This window comes from Schistocerca gregaria, chromosome 3 (genome assembly GCF_023897955.1).
Source record: "Schistocerca gregaria isolate iqSchGreg1 chromosome 3, iqSchGreg1.2, whole genome shotgun sequence".
Lineage (NCBI taxonomy): Eukaryota > Metazoa > Arthropoda > Insecta > Orthoptera > Acrididae > Schistocerca > Schistocerca gregaria.
Genome location: NC_064922.1, coordinates 342,303,668 through 342,327,126, shown reverse-complemented (window position 1 = coordinate 342,327,126; position 23,459 = coordinate 342,303,668). Strand labels below are relative to the sequence as shown.

Here is a 23,459-nt window from a genome sequence, read left to right as displayed (position 1 = left end):
TGCTTATTTTCATTCGCCTTATGTCGTACGGCATTATACACACATCAAAAAAAGTTTTGCGTCACCTCGGTTGCGAGAATTCCGGGACCTGTACAGGAAAGTGGAATACAGATCAACATAAACATTATTTCCGCCTTTTTATTGTACCACCATACAGCGAGACCTTCAGAGGTGGTGGTCCAGATTTCTGTACACACCGGTGCCTCTAATATCCCGTAGCAAATCCTTTTGTATCGATGCAAGTTTGTATTCGTCGTCGCATACTATCCAAAAGTTCATCAAGGCACTGTTGGTCCATATTCTCCCACTCCTCAACTGCGACTATGCTTAGATCCCTCAGAGTGGTTGGTGGGTCACGTCGTGCATAAACAGCCCTTTTCAGTCTATCCCAGGCATGTTCACTAGGGTTCATGTCTGGAGAACATGCTGGCCACTCTAGTCGAGCGGTGTCGTTATCGTGGAGTAAGTCATTCACAAGATGTTCTCGATGGGGGCGCGAATTGACGTATATGAAGACGAATGCCTCGCCAATATGCTGCCGATATGGTTTCACTATCTGTCGGAGGATGGCATTCACGTATCGTACAGCCGTTACGGCGCCTTCCATGACCATCAACGCCGTGCGTCGACTCCACATAATGCCACCCCAAAACATCAGGGAACCTCCACCTTGCTGCACTCGCTGGACAGTGTATATAAGGCGTTCAGCCTGACCGGGTTGCCTCCAAAGACGTCTCCGACGATTGTCTGGTTGAAGGCATATATGACACTCATCGGTGAAGAGGACGTGATGCCAATCCTGCGCGGTCCTTTCGGCTTGTTGTTTGGCCCATCTGTACCGCGCTGCATGGTGTCATGGTTGCAAAGATGGACCTCGCCATGGACGCCGGGAGTGAAGCTGCGCATCATGCACATTTTGAGTCGTAACACGACGTCCTGTGGCTGCACGAAAAACATTATTCAGCATGGTGGCGTTGTTGTCAGGACTCCTCCGAACCATAATCCGTAGGTAGCAGTCGTCCACTGCAGTAGTAGCCATTGCGCGTCCTGAACGAGGCATGTCATCGACAGTTCCTGTCTCTCTGTATCTCCTCCATGTCCGAACTATATCGTTTTGGTTCACTCCTAGACGCTTGGACACTTTCCTTGTTGAGAGCCCTTGCTGGCACAAAGTAATAAGGCGAACGTGATCCTACCGCGGTATTGACCGTCTAGGCATGGTTGAACGACACACAACACAAGCCGTGTACCACGTTCCTGGTGGAATGACTGGAACTGGTCGGCTGTCGGGCCCCCTCCATCTAATAGGCGCTGCTCATACATGGTTGTTTACATCTTTGGGCGGGTTCTGGGAACGGGAGTGATGCAAAACTCTTTTTGATGTATGTATTTTGGGGTAACTCGTCCCATTCTAAAAGGATATTTTTGGCTTAGAAACGGGCGGTTCGGGCAATAAGTGGTGTAAATTCACGAAACTGTTGCCGACCTCTGTTCATGAGTCTGGGTATTTTGACATTGGCCTATATATATATATATATATATATATATATATATATATATATATATATTCCTTATTGTCATTTCTTGTTAACAATATTAGCTTATTCCCAAGAATAAGGAGCTTTCACTCAGTCTATAATCGGCAGAAATGAAACCTGTATTTGGATCGGTCTTCCTTAATTCTTGTGCAGAAAGGTGTGCAATATACTGCTGCATCCACTTTCAATAACCAACCACTCGAATTCACAAATGTTGGCAGTAATCCACGCGCTTTCAAATCGAAACTGAAGAGTTACTTCATGGATCACTCCTTCTGTTCTGTCGAGGAGTTCCTTGAAGAATTTAGCCGATTCTTATTGTATTGTTGACTGCGTTTAGTTAAACTTATGGATTGATTTTTTTTCGGGTTCATAAATATTGACTGGAATACTCTCTTTCAAATTCTGAAGGTGGCAGGGTAAAATACAGGGAGCGAAAGGCTATTTACAATTTGTACAGAAACCAGATGACAGTTATAAGATTCGAGGGACATAAATGGGAAGCAGTGGTTGGGAATGGAGTGAGACAGGGTTGTAGCCTCTCCCCGATGTTATTCAATCTTTATAATGAGCAAGCAGTGAAGAAAACAAAAGGCAAATTCGGAGTGAGTATTAAAATACATGGAGAAAGAATAAAAACTTTGAGGCTAGCCGATGACATTGCAATTCTGTCAGAGACAGCAAAGGACTTGGAGAGCAGTTGAACGGAATGTATACTGTCTTGAAAGGAGGATATAAGATGAACATCAACAAAAGCAAAACGAGGATAATGGAATGTAGTCGAATTAAGTCGAGTGATGCTGAGGGAATTAGATTGGGAAATGACACACTTAAAGTAGTAAAGGAGTTTTGCTATTTTGGGAGCAAAATAACTGATAATGTTCGAAGTAGAGAGGATATAAAATGTAGACTGGCAGTGGCAAGGAAAGCGTTTCTGAAGATGAGAAATTTGTTAACATCGAGTATAGGTTTAAGTGTCAGGAAGTCGTTTCTGAAAGTATTTGTATGCAGTGTAGCCATGTATGGAAGTGAAACGTTGACGATAAATAGTTTGGGCAAGAAGAGAATAGAAGCTTTTGAAATGTGGTGCTACAGAAGAATGCTGGAGATTAGATGGGTAGATCACATAACTAATGAGGAGGTACTGAGTACAATTGGGGAGAAGAGAAGTCTGTGGCACAACTTGACTAGAAGAAGGGATCGATTGGTAGGACATGTTTTGAGGCATCAAGGGATCACAAATTTAGCATTGGAGGGCAGCGTGGAGGGTAATAATCGTAGAGGGAGACCAAGAGATGAATACACTAAGCAGATTCAGAAGGACGTAGGTTGCTGTAGGTACTGGGAGATGAAGAAGCTTGCACAGGACAGAGTAGCATGGAGAGCTGCATCAAACCAGTCTCAGGACTGAAGACAACAACAACAACAAACATTTTATTTTTATCTGTAATTACTTTTATGTTGTAATTTCATGTACTGACTCGTTGCATGACGTTGGAGATTTGCTCCTCAATTTGGTCCTACGGAACTTGACGTGTACGTAAATAAATGAATGAGCGACGTTCGTAAATGGTGGAGTGTTTTGGCCCAGTGCCTGGGAACGCGCAAGCTGGTCGGTTGTTTGCCTGCTACTATCGCCAGCATCAATGGAAAGGCGTTGAAGGACTGTGAAATCCCGAGTAGGTGACAAGGTGTAGGACGTCCACGCCTCATCACAGAGTGTGGAGGCCGAAGGATTGTCCGCTCTGTAAAGCAGGATAGGTGGCGATCTGCGGCATCTCTGACGACAGAGTGAAGTGCTGGCATAGGCGCAAGTGTTCAGGAGCACACAGTTCAGCGCACATCGTTTAATTTGGACACCGTAGCAGACGGACCTTGTTGACATGTCGCCCGATTACATTTGCAGTGGGTGGGCGATCATAGAGACTGGGTGTGGTTCAGTGGATACCTGTGGCCTGGTCTGATCACTCACGTTTCTTGTTACAACAAGTTAATGGTCGTGGCCGCCATTCAGACGAACGGTTGCTCGAAACATACACTACTGGCCATTAAAATTGCTACACCACGAAGATGACGTGCTACAGACGCGAAATTTAACTGACAGGAAGAAGATGCTGTGATATATAAATGATTAGCTTTCCAGAGCATTCAGACAAGCTTGGCGCCGGTGGCGACACCTACAACGTGCTGACACGAGGAAAGTTTCCAACCGATTTCTCATACACAAACAGCAGTTGACCGGCGTTGCCTGCTGAAACGTTGTTGTGATGCCTCAAGTAAGGAGGAGAAATGTGTACCATCACGTTTCCGACTTTGATAAATGTCGGATTGTAGCCTTTATCGTATCGACATTGCTGCTCGCGTTGGTCGAGATCCAATGACTGTTAGAATATGGAATCGGTGAGTTCAGGAGGGTAATACGGAACCGCGTGCTGGATCCAAGCGGCCTCGTATCACTAGCAGTCGAGATGACAGGCGTCTTATACGCGTGGCTGTAACGGATCGTGGAGCCACGTCTCCATCCCTGATTCAACACATGGGACGTTTGCAAGACAACAACCATCTGCACGAACAGTTCGACGACGTTTGCAGCAGCATGGACTATCAGCTCGGATACCATGGCTGCAGTTACCCTTGACGCTGCATCACAGACAGGAGCGCCTGGGATGGTGTGCTCAGCGATGAACATGGGTGCACGAATGGCAAAACGTCATTTTTTCGGATGAATCGAGGTTCTGTTTACAGCATCATGATGGTCGCATCCGTGTTTGGCGACATCGCGGTGAACGCACATTGGAAGCGTCTACTAGTCGTCGCCATACTGGCGTATCACCCGGCGTGATGGTATGAGGTGCCATTGGTTACACGTCTCGGTCACCTCTTGTTCGCAATGACGGCACTTTGAACAGTGGACGTTACATTTCAGATGTGTTACGACCCGTGGCTCTGCCCTTCATTCGATCCCTGCGAAACCCTACAGTTCAGTAGGATAATACACGACCGCATGTTGCAGGTCCTCTACGGGCCTTTCTGGATAGAGAAAATGTTCGACTGCTGCCCTGGCCAGATCTCTCAACAACTGAAAACGTCTGGCAATGGTGGCCAAGCAACTGGCTCGTCACTATACGCCAGTCACTACTCTTGGTGAACTGTGGTATCGTGTTGAATCTGAATGGTCAGCTATACCTGTACACGCCATCCAAGCTCTGTTTGACTCAATGCCCAGGCGTATCAATCAGTGCAGTTGTTACGGCCAGAGGCGGTTGTTCTGGGTACTGATTTCTCAAGATCTATGCACCCAAATTGCGTGAAAATGTAATCACATGTCAGTTCTAGTATAATATATTTGTCCAAAGAATACCCGTTTATCATCTGCATTTCCTCTTGGTGTAGCTATTTTAATGGCCAGTAGTGTGCATAGCGCCACGGACGCAGGCCGGTAGGTGCAGTATTATGCTGTGGAGGACATTCTCCCAGGCTTCCATGAAACCTGTGCTACTTATCATTAGCACAGTTACCGCTGTGGACTTAGTGAACGATATCGCGGACCATCCCTTCATGCTCTAAGTTTTCCCCGACAGCGATGCAATCTTCCAGCTGGATAATTGTCCGAGTCACAAAACCAGAATCCCGCTACAGTGGCTTGGGCAGCATGATAGTGACCCACGTTGATGTCCTGGCCACCAAATTCTTCTCTTCTGATCGCGATAGAACACATCTGGGCCGCTGGTTGGCGAAAGCTGTGCACCAACATACCACCGGCCAGTAGTTTACGGGAATGGCGTCACGTGTGGAGTCACATCCTTCGGAAACATAAGATGGATTTGTCGATTCCATGCCACGCAGAATGCCATTCTATTAAGGAATTGGTCATAATGTTTTTGTTCGTGACACAATGAAGTGTACCATCATTTTCGTAAATGCATAGGAAACTAAAGTGTGCATCCGCTGCAGCATAAGGTCTGTCATCAGCAGCCTGTAACAATGGAGACGAAGTTTGCAAATGTTTATATGTTACGAGTGAGTACAGCAAGGATACAAGGTAAGTTAGATCCTGTGTATACGATGAGCTGTTAGAAGCTTGATCAGCGATGCAGGGTACTGAGGGGCGAATGCTGTGAGAAGCTGGTGAAGGGAAGATGCACCGTATGGTAGTCAGCTAACTTATCTGTCCACATCCATTCTAATTGACTGGCATGGTCGAACAAGCAGATGTAGTAGACGTAACGCACATAATCATTGATGATTAGTTGTAACTAATCCCAAACTGACGAACGGTACCTATGTATCGGTCGAACGAGGGTTTTGTAACCTTCTTCTTCGTTTACAGGCTACGCTTCCTGCCGCGCGGGGTAGCCGTGCGGTCTTGGGCGCCTTGCCACGGTTCGCGCGGCTTCCCCCCCCCCCCCCCCCCCCCCTGGAGGTTCGTGTCCTCCCTTGGGCATGGGTGTGCGTGTTGTCCTTAGTGTAAGTTACTTTAAGTTAGATTAAGTAGTGTGTAAGCCTAGGGACCGACGACCTCAGCAGTTTGGTCCCATAGCACTTACCACAAATTTCCAAACTTACTACGCTTCCTGAGGGTTACTTCATCTGGGACATGCCTTTCCTACGATTAGTTTTGTGTGGTCGTTCCACTTCAGATTTTATTGTACAGATATACTATCTGATCAAAAGTGTCCAGACACCCCGTGTAATGCAGAACTGACCACTAGACGTCACGAAGGAGGGGAGAGTATTGTGCTGTCAGTAAAGACTCAGTAACAACAATGGGTCGATCAGAAGAGCTCATTGACTTCGGACGTGGTCTAGTCACTGGACGCGCCTGAGTAAAAAATCCACCACGGATATTTTCACCATTCTAAAGCTGCCCAAGTCGACCGTTGGTGATGTGATTCTCAAATGTTACACTTTTACAGATGGCTCAAATGGCTCTAAGCACTAAACATCTGAGGTCATCAGTCCCCTAGAAATTATAACTACTTAAATCTAACTAACCTAAGTACATCAAACACATCCATGCCGGAGGAAGGATTCGAACCTGCGGCCGTAGCAGCAGCGCGGTTCCGGACTGAAGCGCCTAGAACCGTACACTTTTACAACATGAGGTTGCTTTTTGTAGTCATGTGGTCCCCTTATTACGCTTACGTACACTGAAGCGCCAAAGAAACTGGTATAGGCATGCGTATTCAAATACAGAGATATGTAAACAAACAGAATACGGAGCTGCGATCGGCAAAGCCTATATAAAACAAGTGCCTGGCGCAGTTATTAGATCGGTTACTGGTGCTACAACGGTAGGTTATCAAGATTAAAGTGAGTTCGAACGTGGTGTTGATGCACGAGCGATAAGACGCAGCATCTCAGAGGTAGCAATGGAGTGGGGATTTTCCCGGACCACCATTTCACGAGTGTACCGTGAATATCGGAAATCGGGTTAAACTTCAAATCACCGACATCGCTGCGGCCGGAAAAAAAATCCTGCAAGAATATTTGATAGGTAGGTATGCAGCTTAGTCATGATGGGGGTGGTTACGTCGGATCAGGCGATGTCATTTGACGTCTATCCTACCTCTCTGACCTGTTTCGAGCCCCATTCAAGTGTCTGTGAGTTTTAGAGGAATATGGTTGACTAAACGTTTGCAGAATACACCGACATGATACTGAATAGTGAAGCTCACGGTAATGGAAGAACTGCTCTTCGCCTTTATCAGAATCGTTCTCCACAACGTCCGATTCCATCGCATACCCTTTTCGCCACTATAACGCAACGGCTTCGAGAAATTGTACCTGCACCGTGAGTAGACGCCGCACACCCGAATTGGAAGAGGCCGTACTGCATCACGTTTAAGAGAACCCGTCAACGAGTACACGAGCAATTTCTTTGGCTGTTAATGAGTGGAACCATAAAACAACTGATGCTTAAGGAATTACGTGTAAAAGTGGTCGCGTTGCCAACATGTATTCAAATTGTTTCCGGATGTGGGTTCCAATTCTAATTATCCACTCACTCTCGTCTACAAGTCCTCGAAGTTTGTGACGGGAATTTCCGAACACCTTGTATAAGGGGCGATCGAACAATTTCAGAGCGTTGCTGCTGCGTATATTGAACCCAGCGCGACTCCGATGGACACCCTAGCTGCAAACAGGCGTTGATATACTTCATTGGGAACATGTTGAAAATGTGTGCCCGACCGGGACTCGAACCCGGGATCTCCTGCTTACATGGCAGACGCTCTATCCATCTGAGCCACCGAGGGCAAAGAGGATAGTGCGCCTGCAGGGACTTATCCCTTGCACGCTCCCCGTGAGATCCACATTCCCAACATGTCCACACCACTACATTCGTAGTACGCCTAATTGATGTTTGCCCATGACATTAATTACTCGTGGCAGATTAATCTACCGAGCCCCGTACGAGTTAGGGCATAGTGTGTGCGTTTGCGCAAAGTCAATGGCAGGGTAGCCATATTTTAACTAAATAAGAAGATAGTATCTGTTCCCGAAAGAACAGATGCCATTGATGACCGTGCAGCTTCTCTAGAATGAAATGGTATATAGATCGACAACCTAGCTGCAAACAGGCGACATGTTGAAAATGTCCCCAATGATGTACACTCCTGGAAATGGAAAAAAGAACACATTGACACCGGTGTGTCAGACCCACCATACTTGCTCCGGACACTGCGAGAGGGCTGTACAAGCAATGATCACACGCACGGCACAGCGGACACACCAGGAGCCGCGGTGTTGGCCGTCGAATGGCGCTAGCTGCGCAGCATTTGTGCACCGCCGCCGTCAGTGTCAGCCAGTTTGCCGTGGCATACGGAGCTCCATCGCAGTCTTTAACACTGGTAGCATGCCGCGACAGCGTGGACGTGAACCGTATGTGCAGTTGACGGACTTTGAGCGAGGGCGTATAGTGGGCATGCGGGAGGCCGGGTGGACGTACCGCCGAATTGCTCAACACGTGGGGCGTGAGGTCTCCACAGTACATCGATGTTGTCGCCAGTGGTCGGCGGAAGGTGCACGTGCCCGTCGACCTGGGACCGGATCGCAGCGACGCACGGATGCACGCCAAGACCGTAGGATCCTACGCAGTGCCGTAGGGGACCGCACCGCCACTTCCCAGCAAATTAGGGACACTGTTGCTCCTGGGGTATCGGCGAGGACCATTCGCAACCGTCTCCATGAAGCTGGGCTACGGTCCCGCACACCGTTAGGCCGTCTTCCGCTCACGCCCCAACATCGTGCAGCCCGCCTCCAGTGGTGTCGCGACAGGCGTGAATGGAGGGACGAATGGAGACGTGTCGTCTTCAGCGATGAGAGTCGCTTCTGCCTTGGTGCCAATGATGGTCGTATGCGTGTTTGGCTCCGCGCAGGTGAGCGCCACAATCAGGACTGCATACGACCGAGGCACACAGGGCCAACACCCGGCATCATGGTGTGGGGATTTACATACCATTTCATTCTAGAGAAGCTGCACGGTTATCAATGGCATCTGTTCTTTCGGGAACAGATATTACCTTTCTATTTAGTTATGGTTACCCTGCCATTGACCTTCTTGTGCGAACGAGACACTATGCTCTAACTCGCACGGGACTTGATAGATTAATCTGCCACGAGTAATGAATGTCATGGGCAAACATCTACTAGGCGCACTACGAATGTAGTGGTTCAAATGGCTCTGAGCACTATGGGACTTAACATCTGAGGTCATCAGTCCCCTAGAACTTAGAACTACTTAAACCTAACTAACCTAAGGACAACACACACATCCATGCCTGAGACAGGATTCGAACCTGCGACCGTAGCGGTCGCTTGGTTCCAGACTGAAGCGCCTAGAACCGCATGGCCACTGCGGCCGGCGAATGTAGTGGTGTGGACATGTTGGGAATGTGGGTCTCACGGGGAACGTGCAAGGGATAAGTCCCTACAGGCGCACTATCGTCTGTGTCCTCTATGGCTCAAAGCCGCCAGGGTACCTCAGGGTGCTCGGTCAGTGGGTTACCTTCCCTCTCTAACAAAAATACTGAGCAAATGAATCAATGAATAATGTAAAACTGGTGTCATCGGATGTCAAGTCCGAACAAATTCAACGAACAATATAGAACAAAATGGGATCAACAAAAAATAAAAATAAATGTCGGATAGAGCATCTGCCATGTAAGCAGGAGATCCTGGGTTCGAGTCCCGGTCGGGGCACACATTTAAACATGTCCCCAATGAAGTATATCAACGCCTGTTTGCAGCTAGGGTGTCCGTTTCATTTCTAGCAAAGCTGCATGGTCATCAACGGTAACTGTTCTTTCGGGAACAGATACTACCGTCACATATACACTCCTGGAAATTGAAATAAGAACACCGTGAATTCATTGTCCCAGGAAGGGGAAACTTTATTGACACATTCCTGGGGTCAGATACATCACATGATCACACTGACAGAACCACAGGCACATAGACACAGGCAACAGAGCACGCACAATGTCGGCACTAGTACAGTGTATATCCACCTTTCGCAGCAATGCAGGCTGCTATTCTCCCATGGAGACGATCGTAGAGATGCTGGATGTAGTCCTGTGGAACGGCTTGCCATGCCATTTCCACCTGGCGCCTCAGTTGGACCAGCGTTCGTGCTGGACGTGCAGACCGCGTGAGACGACGCTTCATCCAGTCCCAAACATGCTCAATGGGGGACAGATCCGGAGATCTTGCTGGCCAGGGTAGTTGACTTACACCTTCTAGAGCACGTTTTGTGGCAATGGATACATGCGGACGTGCATTGTCCTGTTGGAACAGCAAGTTCCGTTGCCTGTCTAGGAATGGTAGAACGATGGGTTTGATGACGGTTTGGATGTACCGTGCACTATTCAGTGTCCCCTCGACGATTACCAGAGGTGTACGGCCAGTGTAGGAGATCGCTGGCCACACCATGATGCCGGGTGTTGGCCCTGTGTGCCTCGGTCGTATGCAGTCCTGATTGTGGCGCTCACCTGCGCGGAGCCAAACACGCATACGACCATCATTGGCACCAAGGCAGAAGCGACTCTCATCGCTGAAGACGACACGTCTCCATTCGTCCCTCCATTCACGCCTGTCGCGACACCACTGGAGGCGGGCTGCACGATGTTGGGGCGTGAGCGGAAGACGGCCTAACGGTGTGCGGGACCGTAGCCCAGCTTCATGGAGACGGTTGCGAATGGTCCTCGCCGATACCCCAGGAGCAACAGTGTCCCTAATTTGCTGGGAAGTGGCGGTGCGGTCCCCTACGGCACTGCGTGGATCCTACGGTCTTGGCGTGCATCCGTGCGTCGCTGCGGTCCGGTCCCAGGTCGACGGGCACGTGCACCTTCCGCCGACCACTGGCGACAACATCGATGTACTGTGGAGACCTCACGCCCCACGTGTTGAGCAATTCGGCGGTACGTCCACCCGGCCTCCCGCATGCCCACTATACGCCCTCGCTCAAAGTCCGTCAACTGCACATACGGTTCACGTCCACGCTGTCGCGGCATGCTACCAGTGTTAAAGACTGCGATGGAGCTCCGTATGCCACGGCAAACTGGCTGACACTGACGGCGGCGGTGCACAAATGCTGCGCAGCTAGCGCCATTCGACGGCCAACACCGCGGCTCCTGGTGTGTCCGCTGTGCCGTGCGTGTGATCATTGCTTGTACAGCCCTCTCGCAGTGTCCGGAGCAAGTATGGGGGTTTGACACACCGGTGTCAATGTGTTCTTTTTCCCATTTCCAGGAGTGTATTTAAACGGATACGTCCCTTATATACTGTATGCTTATTTCTGATGATAAGTGCCCCTTTTTCCTTTTCCTATGGGATCTGCGACACACATCGCAGGGCGGGGAATTAGAGAGAAGTTTCGACGGAGAACACGTGGTTTGGCGAACATGGTTGTCTGGCCACCGCGACGGGCGCGCTGGCAGTTGAGCGACGGGAGCGGCCTGCCCCCTGGGGCCGGCCAGCCAGGCAGCTGTAATTACAGTCCAGTACAGCACTGCGGCTCTGCCCGCGTCTGCTCATTTGCATCGGTGCACGGCAAGGTCGCCGGCGTGTCGCGCCGGTAATTGCTCCTGTCTCCGCGGAAGACTCACTTCTGCCCCGCACGCGCGCTCGCGTGACCTCCTGGCCATTGCCACACGGGTACCTGCTGTGCTAACGGATATCTGTACGCCTTTTATTTCCCCTTCCAACAACTTTTCTAGATTATGGACATGAATGTATTTCGGGCACACGTGTTGCCCGTACGTTTTGACATCGTGTTTCACGGTGGGCAGATGCTTCGCGACTCGTAGCCGATGGAGAAAAAGGTCTTTTATACTGCTCTCTCACATTTGCACATAGAGTGCTATTCAACACGTCGATGTTAGCGGGACGAAAGTAGAACATGTAAAGGACCTATCCAAGCTATGATTCCTGCTTCATTGCCGAGCACTTGTACATGTGCGTACATTCTACATCTACTGCTACATGATTTCTACAGCTACATCATACTCCGCAAGTCACCGACGGGGTGTGGCGGAGGGCACTTTACGTGCCACTGTCATTACCTCCCTTTTCTGTTCCAGTCGCGTATGGTTCGCGGGAAGAACGACTGCCGGAAAGCCTCCGTGCGCGCTCGAATCCCTCTAATTTTACATTCTTGATCTCCACCGCAGGTATAAGTAGAGGGAAGCAATATATTCGATACCTCATCCAGAAACACACATTATCGAAACCTGGACAGCAAGCTACACCGCGATGCAGAGCGCGTCTCTTGCAGAGTCTGCCACTTGAGTTTGCTAAACATCTCCGCAACGCTATCACGGTTACCAAATAACCCTGTGACGAAACGCGCCGCTCTTCTTTGGATCTCCTCTATCTCCTCCGTCAACCCGACATGGTACAGATCCCACACTGATGAGCAGTACTCAAGTATAGGTCGAACGAGTGTTTTGTAAGCCATGGACATTTCCTAAGGACTCTCCCAATGAATCTCAACCTGGTACCCGCCTTCCAACAATTAATTTTATATGGTCATTCCACTTCAAATCGTTCCGCACGCACACTCCCAGATATTTTACAGAAGTAACTGCTACCAGTGTTTGTTCCGCTATCATTTAATCATACAAAAAAGGATCCTTCTTTCTATGCATTCTCAATACATTACATTTGTCTGTGTTAAAGGTCAGTTACCACTCCCTGCACCAAGTGCCTATCCGCTGCAGATCTTCTTGCATTTTGCTGCAATTTTCTAATGCTGCAACTTCTCTGTATACTACAGCATCATCCGCGAAAAGCCGCATGGAACTTCCGACACTATCTACTAGGTCATTTATATATATTGTGAAAAGCAAGGGTCCCATAACACTCCCCTGTGGCACGGCAGAGGTTACTTTAACGTCTATAGACGTCTCTCCACCGAGAACAACATGCTGTGTTCTGTTTGCTAAAAACTCTTCAATCCAGGCACACAGCTGGTCTGATATTCCGTAGGCTCTTCCTTTGTTTATCAGGTGACAGTGCGGAACTGTATCGAACGCCTTCCGGAAGTCAAGGAAAACGGCATCTACCTGGGAGCCTGTATCTAATATTTTCTGGATCTCGTGAACAAATAAAGCGAGTTGGGTCTCTCATGATCGCTGTTTCCGGAATCCATGTTGATTCCTACAGAGTAGATTCTGGGTTTCCAGAAACGACATGATACGCGAGCAAAAAACATGTTCTAAAATTCTGCAATAGATCGACGTCAGAGATATAGGTATATAGTTTTGCGCGTCTGCTCGAAGACCCTTCTTGAAGACTGGTACCACCTGTGCTCTTTTCCAATCATTTGGAACCTTCCGTTCCTCTGGATACTTGCGGTACACGGCTGTTAGAAGGGGGGCAAGTTCTTTCGCGTACCCTGTGTAGAATCGAATTGGTATCCCCTCAGGTCGAGTGGACTTTCCTCTGTTGAGTGATTTCAGTTGCTTTTCTGTTCCTTGGACACTTATTTGGATGTCAGCCATTTTTTCGTTTGTGTGAGGATTTAGAGAAGGAACTGCAGTGCGGTCTTCCTCTGTAAAACAGCTGTGGAAAAAGATGTTTAGTATTTCAGCTTTACGCGTGTCTGAAATACTCTGCGGATGACAATTAAGTGCCTGGCAGAAGTTTTATCGAACCAGGCTTCAAACTATTTATTTACCTTTCCACTGTCGAACGGCAAGGGAAAAAGGAGCACTTAAACCTTTCTGTGCCAACTCTGATTTCTCATATTTTATCATGATGATCATTTCTCTCTATGTAGGCGGGTACCAACGGAATATTTACAGAATCGGAGGAGAGAGTTGGTGATTGAATGTGATAAATAATATCAACCAAGAACAATGCAAAATTAACGATTAGTTTTCTCTCAGAGTTCCACCTAGTTCCATAAATAGGTCTCCGTTACCAGATGTTTCTGCCGTTTCATCCGCATTTGTTATAGGGAAATTTAAAATTTGACGAGTTTTAGCCGGCCGCGGTGGCCGAGCGGTTGTAGGTGCTTCAGTCCGGAACCGCGCGACTGCTACGTTCGCAGGTTCGAATCCTGTCTCGATCGTGAATGTGTATGATGTCCTTAGGTTTGTTAGGTTTAAGTAGTTCTAGGGGACTGATGACCTCAAATGTTAAGTCCCATAGTGCTTAGAGCCATTTGAACCATTTTTTTGCTCAGAGCCATTTGAACCATTTCAACGAGTTTCTTATATCACGTATACTTCTCTATCATTCGATTTTTATGCTAAAAATTCGTGGCTGTTATTGTCTTGGTGCTGTCAGGGTAATGTAATTTGAATAAGAACTCTATCGCACAAATGTTCACTTACCTTTATTAGGTTTGGTTATGTAATAAATCGTGTTGTATATTTTATGATGAAGTCAGAGAATTCTTATCATTATGCGACATAATTGTATGTGGTGAAATGAGCTTTGCCTGAATCCAGTCAAAAAAAATTAAAAATAATTTTGGGATTACCCTAGGGTCGAGTTATTGAGCTCTTACTATTTCCAATATATAGTGTGTTTCCAGTTGGGAACAACCTTTGTTTGACACAAAATTTTCGCTGATGGGTATTCATCTGTATTGATTATGCCCCTGAGAGACGACAGGGAGTAGGCACTTTGCCGGGTGTATAGACCTTGTGTGTTGCCTGTAGTCCTGCCATCTGCTCCGTATGAAAGGAAGTGGGTCCTACCTAAAGTACCTGCTTCCCTTCCCAAAACAATTTTATTTACTTAGAGACACTCATTCTTAAGTTTTTCGTATCGATAATCACTATCAGTTTACTGGGTGTTTGTAGTATGCAGTATTTCTGGTTAGTCGATTCAGCTAGTTCTATTGTAATCTCGTCGTCCCGGGACCAGCGAATAATAAAGGATGCCTAGTGTTGCCAGGAAGTGTCGCGAACATTTTGTCTTTATCAAAAGTTTGTACTCCATCTATCACTGCTAGACGTTTGATGCAAAGATTCCGCATATAAATGACCTAGTGATAAAAGATCACGTCGATAGCACCACGAGGCTTTTTGCAGGCTATGCTGTTGTCTATAGGAAAGTTCCAATGTCAGATACTGAGGCGAACTGCAGCAGAGTTTTGATGACTGTTGCAGAGAGTGGCTGTTGACCTTGAGCGCAAATAAATGTAATGTATTGAACGTAAGCAGCGAAGTGATCTATTACTGTTCGATTACGCTGTTGGCGATATATCATTGGAAACAGAACAGCCGTAAAATACCTTTGATTAGCTGTTTGGAGCGACCTGATGCGGAACGACTACATAAAAGAAACAATAGGAAAAGCAGGTACCAGACTGACATTCACGCGAACAATCTTAAGAAAGAACAGGCTCACAAAGCTTTTTCGACCGATGCTGCAGTACTGCCCGTCAATCTGGGACCTTCACGGATATTACGAACACAGATACTGAAGAGCCCACAAAAGCGGCTTTTTTCGTCACAGGATCGCTTAGCAAGCGCTATAGCGTTACACAGGTGCTCTGCAAACTGCTGCGGCAGACTCTAGAAGTGAAGTCGAGTTGCATGCGGGGGTGCACACAGAAACTAATCGATTATGTTATTAGTTTTAATGAGAACTCCTTGAACAGTGTACGAGGGTAATCCCAAAAGTAAGGTCTCCAATTTTTTAATAAGTACAGAACTCTGTTTGTGTGGCAGTTGGTCACACTGTTATGAAGAGTGCTTCACGTGCTATGTGTAAACATGCGCACGCCGCGCTGAGGCGCTGTCTTGGCTTGGCAGCCGTTGAGAATGGAGCTCCCGTTGGATGTTACCGCCAAGTGCGAATTGCGCGCAGTTATTCGGTTTTTGAACGCAAAGGGACTTCACCGATTGAAATCCATCGCCAATTGACGGAAGTGTATGGTGGTCGTGCAAGGATGTCAAAAATGTTCGTAAATGATGTTTGCAGCTGGTCGGACCGAAATTCACGACGAACAAAGGAGCGGGAGACCGCCAATTTCCGAGGAGACAGTGTTGAAGGTTGAGCAAAGCATGCGTGAAGATCTGCCGATCACCCTGGATGATCTCTGCACGTTGGTTCCTGAGGTTTCCCGAACCACCGCTCACAGAAGTTTAACGGAAACATTGAACTACCGGAAGGTGTGCGCAAGATGGGTGCCACGCATGCTGACTGAGGACCACATACGGCAACGAGTTGATGTTCCCGCGCATTTCTTCACCGCCTTGCAGCCGAACAGGACAATTTTCTGGACTCAATTGTCACTGGTGCCGAAACCTGGGCATACCAATGTACACCTGAGACCAAGCAACAATCACGCCAGTGGCGGCACCCTTCTTCGCCAAAGACGCGGAAATAAAAACAAACACAGTCTGCCGGTAAAGTCATGACAACCGTTTTTTGGGATGGGTATTGTTGGTCGACTTTATGCACACTGGGGCCACAATTAACGCTGGCAGGTACTGTGAGACTCTGAAAAACATACGGGCAATTCAGAACCGGAGAAGATGAATGTTGAGCAAGGGCGCACACATTTTCCATGACAGCGCACGCTCGGCAAACCGTTGCTCTCCTTGAACAGTTTCAGTGGAACATAATCATCCACCCTATAGTCCTGACTTGGCGCTCAGTGACTATAACCTGTTCCCTAGGTTAAAAGAACATTTGGCCGGAAAGCGATTCAGTTCCGACGACGAAGTGAAAGAAGAGGTTCATAACTTTCTGAACAATATGGCGGCCAGCTGGTATGACATGGGCATACAAAAACTGCCACAGCGTCTACAAAAATGCATCGACAGAAATGGTGATTATGTCGAAGAATAGCTAAATGTTCAAGCTGTAAACTGATGTAAACGACTGTAGAAATAAACAGGTCTATGTACTTATAAAAAAATAGGAGACCTTACTTTTGGAATTACCCTTGTATAAATTGTTGTATTAACTGTTCTCAAGAGCATCAAAACATGAGAGGGAAGTTGTTGTTTCATCTGACCCAGCTCTGTAAGTAGCCAGTCGGATACCTTTCTGTGTCTGCGGTAGTCAAAGTAAATGCAGTTGACGGCTTGGATCTCCGCACAGTGGCAGTGCGATGGTGGTATGACGTGAATTCTGTGGAGGTGTTATCGGTAGCAACCGTGACTGAATTTCATATTGGCAGTGATCTGCCTCTTGTTCCCTTTGGCAGCGAAGTTGCGTTTCGTATCCAACTTTTCTGTGTAGCATTGACGGAAGATTTTGGAAACAGGTTGGAGACTATGGGTCAAGCTGCTGGAAAACCATTCTGGAGTGTAATTAGCAGTCTTCGAAAGGGAGGTAAGAAGGAAATGACAAGTATTTTGGACAGGTCAGGAAAACTGCTGGTGAATCCTGTGGATGCCTTGGGCAGATGGAGGGAATATTTTGAAGAGTTGCTCAATGTAGGTGAAAATACGATCAGTAATGTTTCAGATTTCGAGGTAGAATGGGATAGGAATGATGATGGAAATAGGATCACATTTGAGGAAGCGGAGAAAATGGTCATTAGATTGCAGTGCAATAAAGCAGCTGGGGTGGATGAAATTAAGTCGGAACTCATCAAATACAGTGGAATGTCAGGTCTTAAATGGCTACACAGGATAATTGAAATGGCCTGGGAGTCGGGACAGGTTCCATCAGACTGGACAAAAGCAGTAATCACACCAATCTTTAAACATGTAAACAGAAAAGATTGTAACAACTACAGAGGTATCTCTTTAATCAGCTTTGTGGGTAAAATCTTCTCAGGTATTGTTGCAAGGAAAGTGCGAATATTAGTTGAGGACCAATTGGAGGAAAATCAGTGTGGGTTTAGGCCTCTTAGAGGTTGTCAGGACCAGATCTGTAGCTTACGGCAAATAATGGAGAAGTGTTATGAGTGGAACAGGGAACTGTATCTATGTTTTATAGATCTAGAAAAGGCATATGACCGGGTTCCTAGGAGGAAGTTATTGTCTGTTCTACGAGATTATGGAATAGGAGGCAAACTTTTGCAAGCAATTAAAGGTCTTTACATGGATAGTCAGGCAGCAGTTAGAGTTGACGGTAAATTGAGTTCATGTTTCAGAGTAGTTTCAGGGGTAAGACAAGGCTGCAACCTGTCTCCACTGTTGTTCGTATTATTTATGGATCATATGTTGAAAACAATAGACTGGCTGGGTGAGGTTAAGATATGTGAACACAAAATAAGCAGTCTTGCATATGCAGATGACTTAGTGGTGATGGCAGATTCGATTGAAAGTTTGCAAAGTAATGTTTCAGAGCTAGATCAGAAATGTAAGGACTATGGTATGAAGATTAGCATCTCCAAAACGAAAGTAATGTCAGTGGGAAAGAGATATAAACGGATTGAGTGCCAAATAGGGGGAACAAAGTTAGAACAGGTGGACGGTTTCAAGTACTTAGGATGCATTTTCTCACATCATGGCAACATAGTGAAACAATGGAAGCGAGGTGTAGCAAGAAGGAAGTCAGTACCAAGACTAAGTTATCTGTGCACCGTTCAATCTTTCGACCAGCTTTGTTGTATGGGAGCGAAAGCTGGGTAGATTCAGGTTACCTTATCAATAAGGTTGAGGTTACGGATATGAAAGTAGCTAGGATGATTGCAGGTACTAGTAGATGGGAACAATGGCAGGAGGGTGTCCACAATGAGGAAATCAAAGAAAAACTGGGAATGAACTCCATAGATGTAGCAGTCAGGGCGAACAGGCTTAGATGGTGGGGTCATGTTACACGCATGGGAGGAGCAAGGTTACCCAAGAGACTCATGGGTTCAGCAGTAAAGGGTAGGAGGAGTCGGGGCAGACCAAGGAGAAGGTACCTGGATTCGGTTAAGAATGATTTTGAAGTAATAGGTTTAACATCAGAAGAGGCACCAATGTTAGCACTGAATAGGGAATCATGGAGGAATTTTATAAGGGGAGCTATGCTCCACACTGAACGCTGAAAGGCATAATCAGTCTTAAATATGATGATGATGATGATTGACGGAATAAACGTCAGAAAAGAGGGAGAGTGCAGCTTTTCTATTGCGTTGGTACGCAAATGAGTTCGCTTCATAGATCATTGCCTTTCGAAATTGATGTTCATTGAAAAGCAGAATTTTGTTTTATGTTTTGGAAATTCTATGTTTTGGATAGATTAATTACAGCCCCTGAGTTACTTGTTATTCTAGTAAGTCCACCTTCTCAGTGTGCTTACTGTAGACGTTGTTGTGGTCTTCAGTCCAGAGACTGGTTTGATGCTGCTCTCCATGCTACTCTATCCTGTGCAAGCTTCTTCATCTCCCAGTACCTACTGCAACCTACATCCTACTGAATCTGTTTAGTGTATTCCTCTCTTGGTCTCCCTCTACGATTTTTACCGTCCACGCTGCCCTCCAGTACTAAATTGGTGATCCCTTGATGCCTCAGAACATGTCCTACCAACCGATCCCTTCTCCTAGTTAAGTTGTGCCACAAATTTCTCTTCTCTCCAATTCTAATCAATACCTCTTCATTAGTTATGTGATCTACCCATCTAATCTTCAGCATTCTTCTGTAGCACCACATTTCAAAATCTTCTATTCTCTTCTTGTCCAAACTATTTAACGTCCATGTTTCACTTCCATACATGGCTACACTCCATACAATACTTTCAGAAACGACTTCCTGGCACTTTAATCTATACTTGATGTTAACAAATTCATTTTCTTCAGAAACGCTTTCCTTACCATTGCCAGTCTACATTTTATATCCTCTCTACTTCGACCATCATCAGTTATTTTGCTCCCCAAATAGCAAAACTCATTTACTACTTTAAGCGTCTCATTTCCTAATCTAATTCCCACAGCATCACCCGATTTAATTCGACTACATTCCATTATTGTCGTTTTGTTTTTGTTGATGTTCATCGTATATCCTCGTTTCAAGACACTGTCCATTCCATTCAGCTGCTCTTCCAGATCCTTTGCTGTCTCTGACAGATTTGCAATGTCATTGGCGAACCTCAAAGTTTTTATTTCTTCTTAATTCCGATTTTTTCTTTTGTTGCCTTTACTGCTTGCTCAATATACAGATTGAATAACATCGGAGAGAGGCTACAACCCTGTCTCACTTCCTTCCCAACCAGTGGTACCCTTTCGTGCCCCTCGACTCTTATAACTGCCATCTGGTCTCTGTACAAATTGTAAATAGTCTTTCGCTCCCTGTATTTTACCCCTGCCACCTTCAGTATTTGAAAGAGAGTATTCCAGTCAACATTGTCAAAAGCTTTCTCCAAGTCTACAAATGCTAGAAACGTAGGTTTGCCTTTCCTTAATCTTTCTTCTAAGATAAGTCGTAGGGTCAGTATTGCCTCCACGTGTTCCAACATTTGTACGGAATCCAAACTGATCTTCCCCGAGGTCGGCTTCTACCAGTTTTTCAATTCGTCTGTAAAGAATTCGTATCAATATTTTGCAGTTGTGACTTATTAAACTGATATTTCGGTAATTTTCACATCTGTCAACACCTGCTTTCTTTGGGATTGGAACTATTATATTCTTCTTAAAGTCTGAGGGTATTTCGTCTGTCTCATATATCTTGCTCTCCAGATGATAGAGTTTTGTCAGGACTGGCTCTCCCTAGGCCGTCAGTAGTTCCAATGGAATGTTGTCTAATCCCGGGGCCTTGTTTCGACTTAGTTCTTTCAGTGCTCTGTCAAACTCTTCACGCAGTATCATATCTTCCATTTCATCTTCATCTATCTCCTCTTCCATTTCCATAATATTGTCCTCAAGAATATCGCCCCTGTATAGACCCTCTATATACACCTAGTAGAAAAATATCATTTCTTGGTCACCATTTTTGTTTCTCTACGATAATATTCTTAAATTTTGTGGACTTCCATTTAAGGGAAGAGCCCGTTACGGCGCCGCCTTGAAGTGGTAAACGATCAGCTAGTTTGCCGACAGACGTCTTTTTATCGCCGGACGCAAGGGCAGATTTAAACGCCACGATAACGACTGTAACGAGGTGGGACAGCTTAATGCCTGTTGGCTGCGCTGCAAATGCACGAGATTATTTCGTTCCGAATATCTCGGTTTCTCAAGGAAAGCGACTGCGGCAGTTGCAGGACTGAAGTGATCGTTCAAGTTCGGAAAAATATCATCGCGTGACGGCCGACGAGAGTGCAGCTTATCGTGGAATCGGAACGCTTGGCAGAGGCCTCGGAGGTGGGCCAAACACGCGAGGGGAGACGAAATGGGCCGCCAGTGGTAAGCGGCGACCTCCCGTGGGAAGGCAGGCTACGTAACGGGCGAAGCGTATTGTATCACCGAGAGAAAATGCTAAAATGCGTAGTACTTGCTGATAAGAGGAATCTGCAATAGCGTCGAGTGCTGATAAACTGCTAGTTCGATGGGTACAAGATGCCATCAGTGCGGCGGCCCGAGTTAAGATTTTTCTTTCGAGCTAACACGATTTCACATCTGGAACTGTTTTCTGCTACAAAGCATCTGAGGCCAGTGCCGTGATCAACTGCGGTGTATATTCTCCAGTCTAGTGATCGGAGTAGAGTGTAATTGTGAAAGCAGTTGGATTGCGACGGGACATTTACGCTCAGAACATAATGACCATCGACCTACTATCAATGTAATCCCGTCCAGGCGATACCAGCGTAACCTTACTGTACGCTTATAAAAGGCACGCAATCTATGTGAGTTTGACGAAGGATTGTGATTATAGTATCATTGCTACAGATACTACTACAACGCCGCGCCAACACAAGGTTGGCAGCCCGTCGTCTGCCGAGCACAGCGCACTCTAGCGGGCTGTGCAGCTCGAAGGAACTAGAGTCTGCCTTGTTCGCTTCTTAGCTAGATTTCAACCTAGGCAGACGCACTTTCATAATCGGGTCTCAGCCCATCTGGCTTAGTCCCTGAGAAGATGATGTGTTAGTTATAGCCGTAACTGCAGTCCTACAAACTACTGAAGATGAGTAATTTTCATTGTACTATACGTTTCTTGAATAATAATCCTTTTCTCTAACAGTGAGCCGTAGCGCATATTATTGCAACCTGGGCTCCTTCAGCTCCTATCAACTCGGCCTCCTACTTATTTGCATTTAGTAACGAGCTGAAAACACCCACGCAGTTTGTGCCTCTAAACAGTGAGACACAATAGTGATGACCTGGAGGCTCTGCACGAAAATTTCGGAAACTGCACGATTTGTCGGGTGTTCGAGGAGTGCTGTCGTGATGGTTTCAACACGTGGCGAAACCGAGGTGAAACCACGTCCAGACGAAGAGCGTGTGGTTGAGTGGCCTTCCTCATTGCATATGTCGGACGTCGTAAGCTGGGCAGACTGGTAAAAGAGGAGAGGCAGCAAAAATGTGGCGGAACTACCATCACACTTTAATGCTGGGCAGACTACAAGTGTTTCTGAACACACAGTGCACCGAACCCTCCTAATGATGGGTTTCCGCAGCGGACGACCATGCATGTGAAAATGTTAACACCAAGACATCGGCAGCTACGACTGAAATGTATGTTGACCATCGGCGCTGGACGTTGGCGCAGTAGCAGAGCGTTGCCTGGCCTGATAAATCGGGATACCTTCTTCATCATGCCATTGCAAGGGGGCAAATACCTCGTCTTCCAGGAGAACAGCTGCATGACATCTGTAGTGGGGATGGAGACAAGCTGGCGGCGGCTCCATTATGCTCTGAGAAACATTCGTGTGGGCATCTATGTGTCCAGCGGAGCTGCAAGGCACCATGGCGGCTAAGGAGTATCCAGGCAACGTACACCCCTTCGTGACGATCATGTTCTCCTACGACAGAGCCGGACGCTGTGGCCGAGCGGTTCTAGGCGCTTCGGTCTGGAACCGCGTGACCGCTACGGTCGCAGGCTCGAATCCTGCCTCGGGCATGGATGAGTTTGATGTCCTTAGGTTAGTTAGGTTTAAGTAGCTCTAAGTTCTAGGGGACTGATGACCTCAGATGTTAAGTCCATAGTGCTCAGAGCCATTTGAACCTAAGGCAGTTTAATTTCTCAACAAGATAATGCGCCATGTCATAAGGCTAGGAGTGTGATGGAGTGGTTTGAGGAACACAGTGCCGAGTTCTAATTCATGTGATGGCCCCTCAACTCACCAGATCTGAGTCCGTTCGAACACATCTGGGATTTGATTGAACGTGGCGACAAAGCTCATCTACGGGAATTAGGTGACTTGTTAACGCAGATGTGGTGCCAACTCCTTGCAGCGACCTACCAAGGCCTAATTGCTTCCATGCGACGACGCGTCGCCGCTGTTACCTGTGCCAAAGGATGACACACCAACTATTGGTTAGGTGGTCATAATGTTCTGGCTGATCAGCGTATTACTGATGAAGTAAAAAACTCTGCTTTGTGACCCAGGCGGGCCAGCCGGGATCGACTGACCGTCGTGATATCT

At 46.9% G+C, this 23,459-nt stretch overlaps 1 protein-coding gene and 1 non-coding gene across 3 annotated transcripts in view; one reads left to right on the top strand and one right to left on the bottom strand.

Annotated features, from left to right (window-relative positions):
- LOC126356040 (uncharacterized) overlaps positions 1-23,459 on the top strand; it is a 979,035-nt gene that overhangs the window by 94,145 nt on the left and 861,431 nt on the right. The gene's annotated exons all lie outside the window — the stretch shown is intronic.
- On the bottom strand, positions 7,722-7,797 carry Trnat-ugu (transfer RNA threonine (anticodon UGU)). Its single transcript has one exon. It is a non-coding gene; the product is annotated as a tRNA-Thr (tRNA).